General features: G+C 41.1%; 1 protein-coding gene across 3 annotated transcripts in view; it reads left to right on the top strand.

Annotated features, from left to right (window-relative positions):
• The window catches only part of LOC144972337 (uncharacterized), a 229,826-nt gene that overhangs the window by 27,217 nt on the left and 190,109 nt on the right, over positions 1-12,500 (top strand). Inside the window, exon 1 of one of the 3 annotated variants that reach the window (XM_078913435.1) lies at positions 5,031-5,108. The exons of the other annotated variants lie outside the window; for them this stretch is intronic. The gene's annotated coding sequence lies outside the window, so the exon portion shown is untranslated. Of the gene's footprint in view, positions 1-5,030; positions 5,109-12,500 lie in introns of those variants that run through there. 3 annotated transcript variants of the gene reach the window in all.

The following is a 12,500-nucleotide window of genomic DNA, read 5'->3' as shown; positions in this document are numbered from 1 at the left end:
ATGATGATGATGATGATGATACATAGCTTGTGTATTTGATCTTCTGGTTTCAGAAGGACGACATCTTTTTGTCTAGTCTAAATATTATGCTGGTCGTCAATAGGGAATTATATTAGCGGAAGAGTAGCGTCCCTTGATTGGACGTCACCGGCGGAAAAGTTACTAGAGAGAGAATGTCATGTTGGTTGTGCGCATGCGTCTCTCGTCCTCGCTTCCGGAGACACTTCACCGAAAGCGAGGACGAGAGAGACGCATGCGCAAAACCATGTTGACGTTCTCTCTGTAAGGTGATGTCCAACCAAGGGACGTAACTCTTCCGCTAATCTCATTCCCTATAAAGATCATCCATTTCTCAGTCTTTTACGCCCCCCCCCCCCCCCGTAACCCTAAGAATCTTATATTCTGCTACTAAAACACCACCTTATGATTCAATGTGTAATGTATTCATTGTTCACTATTTACTTCCAAGAACTGGATACACACTTCCAAGGAGTGTTGAAGCGGAAGATAGGAAGGTGTGACGTCACAATTTCTCCGCCCTTTTGCTATAGATATTTTAACATGACAGAAAAGGTTAAAACTCCAGTTCCATGGGTGTGAGGATGTCGATGACTACTGTCGTTGTCGTTAGTAGATCCCATTAGTGGGAATCTCATTGAACAAAATAGAACTACGAAACTATCACACAGACACCCCACCCCTCCAAATGTTTAGAAAATAGAGAGAAAGGTAAGAGAAACTAAAATGAAAAGATTGATGTTTTAAAAAATCTAGTTGGAAGTGTAAAATAAGTCTCCTGGAGGACTGAATACAAACCTTGTGTAATTGATCTTCTGGTTTCAGGGTGATGACATCTTATTTCCTAGCTTCACTTTAATTATTTTCTAGTCGTCAATAAAAATCATCCATCCTCTTTTGCGACCTTTTTTAATCCCAAGACTCTTCCTATACATCCTTCTTCTAAAACAGCTATGCCACCTATGTGTAATCTATTCATTGTTCTCTACTCACTTGGGAGGACTGGTTGCACACTTCCAAGGAGTTATGGACCGGAAGATGGGAAGGTGTGACGTCACAATTTCTCCTCTCTATTGTTATAGATTTTTTTTAACATGACAGAAACAGTTAAAAACTCGATTTTCATGGGTGTGATGGATGCCTCCTTATGATTCAAAGTGTAATCTATTCATTGTTCTCTACTCACTTCGAAGGACTGGTATCACACTTCCAATGAGTTTTGAATCGGAAGATTCTATTTGCTCTATTGTTATTACTTATTAACATGACAGAAACAGTTTTAAGCTCGAAGTTCCACGGGTGTGATGGATGTCGATGATAACTCTCGTTGTCGCTAGTAGATCCCATTAGCGGGAATTTCATTGAACAAAATAGAACTACGAAACCATCACACTTCACCCCCCCCCCCCCTCCTCCCAAAAAATGTTTAGAAAATTTCTAGAGAGGAAGGTAAAAGGAACTAAAATGGAAAGATTGATGGACTAAGTTCGTGAACTGGCACCAAACTAGATTAAAAACCCTCTCCCCCGCCCCCCCCCCCCCCCCCCCCCCCGTCCCCATCACGCAAACGGAAATAAAAGCTTGGGTATCAAAGTATAAAAAGTATCTCCCTGTCTTTGTTGACATTGAATGAGGTCCTTGGGGGGAATGGAGGTTTCTGGTGGTGATATAATGTGAGCTCAAGGAGTTTACCTGCATGTAAGATGGTTGGATTTTGAATCGATAGAAAATCGCTCACTTTTGATTATAGGGAACAAGAGTGGGATGGAAAAAAACTGTTTAAAAAATCTTATTGGAAGTGTAAAACCAGTCTCCCTGGGGACTGAATAGATACATTGTGTAATATTATTGATATTCTGGTTTCCGAGGATGGAATCTTATTTTCTCGTCTTACTAAATGCTGGTCATCAATAAAGATCATCCATCCTCGCTTATTCATGTTTCTAAATTGATAGAAAATCGACAGTTGATTGTGTGTGCGTTGAGGACGATATTTGCGGGGTTTTTTTTTGGTCTAGTGGTATGACACTCGTCTTCGGACTGGTAGATTCTCGGTTCGAGTCTGTCTCTGGGTGGCGTAAAGTTGGTTTAAATGAGTACCTGGCTGTTAACATATATGTCCCTCAATGTTATTGCCTCTCGTGCGTCACGTCTCATCCTACATATTAAATGTTTCTGTTATTTGGAAAACTCTTGTAAAGTGATTTGAGCACGTTTAGTGGGGCAGAAAAAATCTCGACTTCACCCGCGGTCGATCTTGGTCCCTTTGCGCGTAAAGCGAGCGCTCTACAAACTAAGCTATCGATACCCACTCTCTGACCATTGACACATTCCTGACACACCATGTGTCGTGTCCTACGTGTCGCTGTTAGATTGGGATGAGTTAGATGCTGGGAATTCATTTATAGATAATTCGAAGTTGACGTCACTCAGGTCTTTGTTATTGTTTTTTGCCACCCGCGTTTATGAGTAATTCTCCCTAAACTACTAATCTGAATATAATCGTTTATGGTTACACATAGTTTTCTGACTTCGTCCATTATACTTCCGGATGGCAATGTTGTGAACTTCTTAGCCAAGCGCATACTATCTATATCTACAAATAAAAAAAAACCCCAAGCAAACTTAGGGTTATTGTCCATGCGTTATGATGGAGACTAAATATAACTTCTTACGTTGTATTTCTTCTCTTTCCATAACTAAATTCACTTTTGAGGGTCCCATTCATTCCGACAGGGGGGGGGGGGGGGTGGGGGGGGGGGGGGGCGAAGTAGCTGAGTGGTTAAGAAATTGCACTGTGACCTGGAAGGTCCCGGGATCGAGCCCGGGTTCGAGCCCCGCTTCAGGCACTTCCGTCTTTTCCTTGGGTAAGATTATTGACCCCCAATTTGCTCACTTGGACAACAAGGGTGATTTCTGTTGACATCAGACATCTTGTTTGATGAATTATCTATATTCCTTCATGGAATGCCTAGGCGACGGGATCTCACTGTGACAACATGGATGATTCCTGTTGACATCAGACATCTTGTTTGATGGATTATCTATATTATTCCTTCGTGGAATGCCTAGGCGACGATATCCTATGATGGAGTGGCGGAAGGGCATATTTTTGTTTACTTATTCATTCCGTGTGGAATCGATGGGTCACATTTAGAGAATATTGCGCTATAGGGAATGAGATTAGCAGAAGAGTAGCGTCCCTTGATTGGACGTCACCTTACAGAGAGAACGTCAATTTGGTTTTGAAGTGTCTCAAGCCGCTTTCACCGAGGACGAGAGACGCATGCGCACAACCAACATGACGTTCTCTCTCTAATAACTTTTCCGCCGGTGACGTCAATGACTATGGATGACGTCCAATCAAGGGACGCTACTCTTCCGCTAATCTCATTCCCTATACAACGAACCCAAATTTATATTAAGCAAATTTAAAACAAAGCGCAAACGGTGCAGCCATGAAAAGTTGGACTTATCGTTGTCAGGGAGCCGGGGTGTGTGTGTGTGTGTGTGTGTGGGGGGGGGGGGGGTTGGGGGGTGTCTGTGGGGTGTGTGTGTGGGGTGTGTGTAGGGGGTGTGTAGGGGGTGTGGGTTGTGGATGTGTGTGGGGGGGGTTGTGGATGTGTGTGGGGGGTGGGGGGGGGGGGAGGGGGTGACAAAAGTGTTGTGTCATCCAAGTCCTGAGTACAAGTCAAACCTTAAGATTTTTCACTACATAGACTATCAGGGGACATGCATAGCTCAAAATGCCCAACGTTTGGACGGTAAAAAAAAAAAAAAGGGGGGGGGGGGGAAGGCTGTAAAAGAGTTGTGTCATTAAATTTGAAGCGGTTGTTGGTGCATCTGCCAAATAAATCCCATGGCCCATCACCTTAAATTTTTCACTAAATGACCTATCAGGGGACATAACTTTTACTTGTAAATAATCTCTCTGTTATGTACTGTTACATTTTTTATTTTTAATACATATCGGTTCGTGAATATTTGAGTATATTCCTCTTAGTGGGGACCTTTGCTTGTGACTGGATGAGACTTAGGTGTCTCAAACTAAGTACAATGATGGAGTGCTTTTGGAATCAACACCTGTTCCCTATGCGAACAAATTCCCCTTTGTCTTACTTTATCTCGAATGGTTTCAATAGGCCTTAGTAACTTAGTAACTTAGTAAATGGTTCTAATCTATCGGAACAATGCCGGACGCCATAAGATACTTCTCCGACGAGCATAAAAGTGTAACCAGGGGAGAAAAACATTATAAATTTGATCCTGTTTTGACTTTTGTACATTCTGATCACATGACATGTAAAAAAGTTCTAGCCAGCATGAAGAATAAAGAAATACCGATTTTTGTTGTTGTTTAGAACCAAACTGCTCGTTGCTGGGCGGACGTGACATCAGACTATTGAATCCTATTCTAAACCTATAACATTTTCTAACTATCGCAATTTCTTCATTTTTTACTGTCGCTGATATGACCTTATTGTGTTTCAAGCGCCGTAAAACCCTTAATAACAAACAAATTAAAAAAAAAAAAACAAAACGAAAAAAAAACAAACCCAACACTCTGTGATTATGATCTATAAATAGCAAGGTCTGATAACCGAACACAATACTCTTCAACAGTCGTAACGTCACTTCCTTCCTAATGACGCATGTTAACTTAGTAACACTGGCTCTAAACTATCGGAACAATGGCGGACGCCGTATGAAATATTTCTCCGGCGAGCATAAAAGCGTTTCCAGAGGGAAAAAAAAACATAAATTTGATCATGTTTTGACTTTTACACATTCTGATCACAAGGCATATGAAAAGTTCTAGCCAGCATGAAGAATAATAAGTAAGGATTTTCTTTGTTTAGAACCAAGATGGCCGCCGTTGCCTGGCGGCGTGACATCAGACTACTGAATCCTATTATGGCCTCTATTTAACATTGTTGTAATGGACACCATTTTTTTACCTTTGTTTGAAAGTATTTCCATTACAACAAACTCTATACGTCCGTCTATTTTAGGCTGCTGTTGATTGTCAAACAGAAAGTAGTGGAAGTGCGCATGTCTTCACCGGAAATCCAGACCGAAACCCATTTCCGGTACTTACACTTTATTATGCTTTAGGTCTATAATGTTTTTATCCATGTTGTAGCCCGGGCGTTTCGTGATTCAGTTAGTTGAGACAATCAAACAGGAGCTTAGTGATTTGTTGTAGATATAGATTTTATTTGTGCGGCTATGTGGTCTAGTGGTATGCCACTCGCTTTCGGATCGGAAGGTCCTGAGTTCGAGCCTCGCCGCATAGTTGAGTCATTTGAGAAGGCTCTTTTCTCACGACGACGACGACGACGACGACGACGACGACGACGACGACGACGACGACGACGACGACGACGACGAAGAAGACGACGGAGGAGGAGGAGAAGGCGGAGGTGAGGGAGGGGGAGCGGGGTTAGATTTATGTAAATATTGTTTGGATATTTTATTTTTAATTTTCAGCGTGCACACATCATTTGTATACTTATGACTCGTAATCATCTACCATCGGTGTTGTGGTTACAAATGTCAGTGCTTGGTGGTATATGTGATGATGATGGTGGTGGTGGTGGTTATGATGTGATGGTGGTGGTGTTGGTGGTTGATGATGATGGATGATGATGGTGGTGATGTGTGGTTGGATTATGTGGTGGTGTGATGGTGATGTGATGGTGGTGGTGATGATGATGATGATGATGATGATGATGATGATGATGATGATATGATTGATGGTGGTGGTGGTGGTGTGGTGATGATGGGTGGTGGTGGTGAGTGGTGATGATGATGAATGAGTGTGATGTGTGATGTGGCGGTGATGTGGTGGTGGTGGTGATGATGGTGGGGTGGTGGTGGTTGATGATGGTGGTGGTGGTGGTGATGATGGTGGTGGTGTGTGGTGGTGGTGGTGGTGTTGGTGGTGGTGGTGGGATGATGTGGGGGTGGTGGTGGTGTTGTGTGGGTGGCGGTGGGGTGTGGTGGTGGTGCTGATGGTGGTGGTGGTGGTTGTGTTGGTGATGATGGTGGTGGTGGTGGTGGTGGTGATGGTGGTATTGGTGATGGCTGTGGTGGTGGTGGTTGCGGTGATAGTGGTAGTGTGGTGGTGATTGTGGTTGTAATGGCGGTTATCGGTTGTGATGGAAGATGAATACTTTTGAAGCGTATTGAGCATATACCAGAAATAATTTATACTATATCATCATCAACATCAATAATATGCACACTTGATTCATATTATTCTTTATGTAAAGCATTTGATCAGAGAGATGAATGGCGTACCATGATCACCGATGTCTGGCACAGACTTGGTACTTGAAGAAGAAGAAGAAGATGTAAAGCATTGTACTGTATCTACATAGCTGAATGACTCATTGCGTGATTGAATCCTGTTATTTCCCTATACTCTTTCCATATGAAACCCAAAATAAACATGAATATTATATCAGCCAAGTACCAAACAAGGAACGTTTCAGGATCAAATCCCTTCCTCAGCATAGAACAAATCTAGAGCCGAATGCTAGAGTAGGGTTTTTTTTCCCTGCTTTTTTATGAGAATCGCGTAATAACGTCAATATGGTGATTTGGGGACTTTAACAAGAAAGTAAAAATGATTATTATTGAGAACGTTCTAACGGCCTCCCATGCTTAATGCGCTTTACAATGCATTTTTTTTCTACTCCCTTAACCTCTCCTCACCACTCTACAGCAAAATCGTCACATTTGCTACGACACACAATACATTTTTTCTGATTCAGATTTATTTTGCACATCATAATGATCTTTGTTTAATTAATAAAAAGATTAAGTTGTTTTGTAGACAGTTTGTTTGAGTTTTAAAACTCCATTTTTCTGCTGGGTAAGCCTGCCATTTTTGGGAAAATACTGAAAATGATCGGTAAGGATGAGAAATAGAAGAGATAAGTCAGAGATGATAGAGATAAGAAAGATAATGACAAGAGAGAGATAATAGAGAGAGAGAGAGAGACAGAGAGAAAGGGATATATATATATATATATATATATATATATAGAGAGAGAGAGAGAGAGAGAGAGAGAGAGATACAGAGAGAGATAGATAGAGATAGATAGAGAGAGAGAGAGAAAGAGAGAGAGAGAGAGAGAGAGAGAGAGAGAGAGAGAGAGAGAGAGAGAGAGAGAGAGAGAGATGTTAAACATACGCCAAACCAGCACCGATAGTTCGATTGCTATCTCGGTGAATGATCTAACATCATTTAACCGTGCGGAAACAACTTCGCAATGAAAAAAGCAGAAGAAAACATAATAAGCAAGGAAACAAAAACTAGTCCAAAATCATCCAAATATAACAAAAACAAAAACAACCAAAAAAACAAATCAAAAACAAAAGACAACCCCCCCCCCCTCCCCTCTCAAAAAAAAAAAAATAAAGAGAAAAAAAGCCCCGCTTTTTCCCTTCTCCGATAAAAACAAACAGAACACTACCAAAGTAATCAAAGTAAAAAAAAAAAAAAAAAACCATTAGAAAGACAACCCCACCCCCACCAAAAAAAAAAATAAAAGAAACAAAAACAAAAACAAAAACAGAACAAGAAAGGAACGAAGATTCACATCGATTTTAATATCGGTGTAGAAATGAAATTAGTAATAAAATAAACAGCGCCTTCCAAATCTAGAATTTTTATTATTATCTTTAACATTATTATCAACATTTTGGAAATTGGGGGAGCGGGGGTCCGGGGGTAGGGTTGGAGGGGATGGAGGGGAAGATGGGCTGGAGGGGGGGGGGGGGGTGAGTGAAGGTAAAGAGATCAAAGCCAAATTGTTCTCTTTTATAATTCCACCAGGAATTAAACTACACATGATTTAATGATGCAACATAAATAACGCCATTATTTCTTCTTTTTTTATAATCATTTTTTTTTTAATCATTTTTTTTTTGGGACTTTTTTTTAAGGTCAATATACCTATACCTGTTTATTGTCGTATTTAAAAGACGGAGATACATCTAAATTGGCAAAGCAACGACAAACATTGGGTGTCTCCCATTCCTGAGGTTAAAATAATAATAATGCCATTATTCGCGTAGAGTGGGTGCTTGTGAGCTGGCTGGGTGGGTGGGCGGGTCGAAGGAGGCGCGGGGGGGGGGGGGGGGGGGGGGGGGGGGGGGTTTATCTAATTCTGTGAAGAGATCAAAGAAGATGGCGGTTTGTTGAGTGATTTAAAAGAGACACTTTGTCTCTGGAGTGATTTCACCGCTTTTGTTTTGTGTAATGGGAATAACTTTATTGCCTTTTTCTGAATTTTTAAAAACAAAAAAAAAAACAAAAAACAAGCCATTTTAAAAACAAGTTTTGGCCAGAAAACTCGGTCATTTAAATATTTATCGATTATAATGACCTCTCATATTGTCAAAAAACTCTCCAAACCTGGAATATCGCAGACGTCTTCGGAAGTCCCAGGTTTAAGAATTTTTGACAAGATGAGTGTCATGTTAATCGATCGGTATTTGAAGGACGAGTTTTCTGGCCAAAATTTTAAATACGTGATTATTTATTCTTTTTTTTTTCTACAGTACGGCATTTCATTGTTTAACCCGTAACGGTTAAAAATAGAAATATCGGCATCAGGAACACGGGGAAGTGTGGAAGGAGAAGGGGGAACGATGTAGGAAAGTGAAATGAGAGGGATGCAGAAGGGGGGGGGGGGGGAGAGAGAGTTAGAGAGAGAGAGAGAGTTAGAGAGAGAGAAAGAGAGAGAGAGAGAGAGAGAGAGAGAGAGGGGGGCAGAGAGGGCAGAGAGAGAGAGAGAGAGGGAGAGGGGAGAGAGAGAGAGAGAGAGAGAGAGAGAGAGGGCAGAGAGAGAGAGAGAGAGGGCAGAGAGAGAGAGAGAGAGAGAGAGAGAGAGAGAGAGAGAGAGAGAGAGAGTGAGATTTGTTTTACGTTGACAAGAACAGATGAGATTTTCCTTTTAAAAAAATAAATAAAAGAATAAGGCTGCAAGGCTGAGAAATAATATATTATAGCCAGACTATAAATTAAGATGTATTCTCATTTATGTATTGGCATTTAAGCGGGTAGGGGGGGGGGGGGGGGGGGGGGGGCAATTGAAGGTGCAACGATAAAAGTTGAGAGATAATAAATATTTTTGGTGATAGATAAAAGGTGAGCGCCGTAATGAAATGAAACATTGAGCCGTGTCAAATATTAGACAGATTTAGGAGTTTCACACGTGTGCAGGTAGAATCTATAGATAGTATGCGCTTGGCTAAGAAGCTCATAACATTGCCATCCGGAAGTATAACGGACCAACACACAAAACTGTGTGTATCCATGAACGTTTATAGTCGGGTTAATACAGTTCAGTGAGCATTACTCATAAACGCGGATGGCAAAAACCATCAACAAAGACCTGAGTGACGTCATCTTCGAACTATCTATACGAAGGCTGGTTTTCCAAAACTCCTAAAGTCGATTTTTATACTTTTTTAGATTTTCCATCCACGAGAAAAATATGAAACGTAAATTTTATTTTAAGCATCAAATGGCACAATAATCCCTTTGTGTGGATTTGAAGTTTGAATATGATAAAAAATAGACCGGATGAGAAATTTTAGGGGAAATAATCCTCAATATCTCTAAATGGGAAAAATTGAGTTAGGGATTTTTGGAAAAACACTCTTCATATTAAAATAAAATAAATAATAATGATAAGAACAGAACAATTTTCTTTTCGTGTTTAGGTGGGTAAAAGTAAACGCTCTGGCGATATTTAACTCACTCAATCCTAGAGATTTTTGCTACATTTTTCAAAACTGGAAAAAAATGTTGATTAAAAATGAGCCGGTCCACATAAAGTTTTATTCAACTATCATTAACATGTAATAATTAAAAACATTAGCTTTGATACTACGCACGGGGTATGGGGTAAAAGTAAACCGGGTAAATTAGGGATATAGTCGGTGTTAGGGTTGAGTGAGTTAAAATCATTTTATATTTTTAACTTGTGAAAACGGGGGTCCGGAGAGGAGTTTAAAAAGATTAGAAATCATTTTCATTTGAAGAGCCTAGTGTTAAAAGTACTGAAGTCGCATGAAGCTAGTTTTGAAAAAATGGAAGTTAAAATTTGGAGCTTCGCGGAGTCCCAGCTTTGAGAGTTTAAAAAAAATCAAGATGAGGGTCATTTAAATCGATCGATATTTGAAGGGCGAGTTTTCTGGCCAAATTTTTAAAATTTATAGTATTGAGAGATAGGGGACTTAAATTGTGTTTATCGTGAACAAAATTGGTGCGTGAATTGAGGTGATTGTGTTTTAAGTTTGTCACTGATTGGATAAACATCATGAAAATGTGCGGCTATGTGGTCTAGTGGTATGACACTCGCTTTCGGATCGGAAGGTCCTGGGTTCGAGCCTCGCTCGACGCAAAGTTGAGTCCTTGGAAAAGACTCTTTACTCACATTCTCTCACCGTACTCAGGTGTAAAATGAGTACCTGGCCTTTAACAGCGTTGTTTCTGTCCGAAAAATTGTATTATCGCCTAACAGGCGTCATGTCGTGTTAAGTGTTGCTGTTGGCCAGGGACCCGCTTTGAGCACGTGAAGTGGATATTGCGCTATAAAAAAATCTTATTTTTAATTATTTTAAAAAAATGTGACTTAAGTACTTTTAGAACTGGGGTCTTCGATTTCATTTCACTTAGTAGCCATGTTGTAAGATGTGAGAATGTTGCGATCTTACTAAGTTAAAAATAAAAGAATGCCAACGACAAGCGAAAGACAAGATTAGAAGTTTAATAATAAATAGACGAAGTGACTGTTACTCCAATCGGAAGTCGTCAACCGGAAAGTAAACAAGATAAGAAGTGGCCAGATAATTTAGGGAGAAATCAACTAAACACTATTGAACGCCACAATATTATTCTGAAGAAAATAAAACAACACGTTGTTTTAAATTTTGGCTACAAAACTCAATCTTCCAAAATGATATAGATCGATTAAAACCCCATCTTGTTAAAAACTCTCAGTGAAATCTCGGGCTGAATCCCCAGGTTGGACTGAGACCTAGAAGGCCCTGATTTCGGAAATCTCGGGCTGAATCCCCAGGTTGGACTGTGACCGAGAAGGCCCTGATTTCGGAAATCTCGGGCTGAATTCCCAGGTTGGACTGTGACCTAGAAGGCCCTGATTTCGGAAATCTCGGGCTGAATCCCCAGGTTGGACTGTGACCTAGAAGGCCCTGATTTCGGAAATCTCGGGCTGAATCTCCATGTTGGACTGTGACCTAGAAGGCCCTGATTTCGGAAATCTCGGGCTGAATCCCCAGGTTGGACTGTGACCTAGAAGGCCCTGATTTCGGAAATCTCGGGCTGAATCCCCAGGTTGGACTGTGACCTAGAAGGCCCTGATTTCGGAAATCTCGGGCTGAATCCCAGGTTGGACTGTGACCTAGAAGGCCCTGATTTCGGAAATCTCGGGCTGAATCCCAGGTTGGACTGTGACCTAGAAGGCCCTGATTTCGGAAATCTCGGGCTGAATCCCAGGTTGGACTGTGACCTAGAAGGCCCTGATTTCGGAAATCTCGGGCTGAATCCCCAGGTTGGACTGTGACCTAGAAGGCCCTGATTTCGGAAATCTCGGGCTGAATTCCCAGGTTGGACTGTGACCTAGAAGGCCCTGATTTCGGAAATCTCGGGCTGAATCCCCAGGTTGGACTGTGACCTAGAAGGCCCTGATTTCGATCTGCGCTTCGGGCAGTTTCGTTTGTTTGTTTGTTTGTTTGTTTGTTTTCTGTTTTGCTTTTTGTTTCATTTTTCATTGGGCAAGATTATTAACACCCAATTTGCTCACTTCCGGTGACATGGCGGGTGATTTCCTGTGTACATTGGAGGTTTGTTTGATGGTCATGTCTCTATTATTTCCTCATGGAATATCTGGGTAATGTAAATGTGTTGCTGCTCGAAGCTCGAAGAAATAAATAATAATGTGAAATTGAATGTAAGCTTCAATTTAATTACAAAAAAACCCCCAGATCAATGAACGTGTTTCATTCATCCTGTTTTGTTGGTAAAGGGGAAACCCGAAACGTTCATTTAATCTGTTTTTGTAATTAAATTGAAGCTTACATTCAATTTCACATTATTATTCCATTCATGGAATGCCTAGACAACGGCATCTTAATGATTTTGGGCCGAAGAAGGTCGGTAATTCGACGATCACATATTTTTCCAGGTGCGGCTATGTGGTCTTGTGGTATGCAACTGGCTTTCGGATCGGAAGGGCCCGGGTTCGAGCCTCGCTCGGGGCATAGTTGAGTCCTTGGAAAAGGCTCTTTACTCACATTCTCTCACCGTACTCAGGTGTAAAATGAGTACATGGGCGTTAACAGCGTTGTCTCTGTCCGAAAAAAAATGTAATATCGCCTAACAGGCCTAACACGTCCTACATGTTAAGTGTTACTGTTGGCCAGGGACACTTTGTAAAGCG

The sequence above is a fragment of the Berghia stephanieae genome, chromosome 5 (genome assembly GCF_034508935.2).
Source record: "Berghia stephanieae isolate SIO BIC M18660-M18661 chromosome 5, UCSD_Bste_1.3, whole genome shotgun sequence".
NCBI classification, from domain to species: Eukaryota; Metazoa; Mollusca; class Gastropoda; order Nudibranchia; family Aeolidiidae; genus Berghia; species Berghia stephanieae.
The sequence above is the reverse complement of the archived record's forward strand: the minus strand, read 5'-3'. Positions and strand labels throughout refer to the sequence as shown.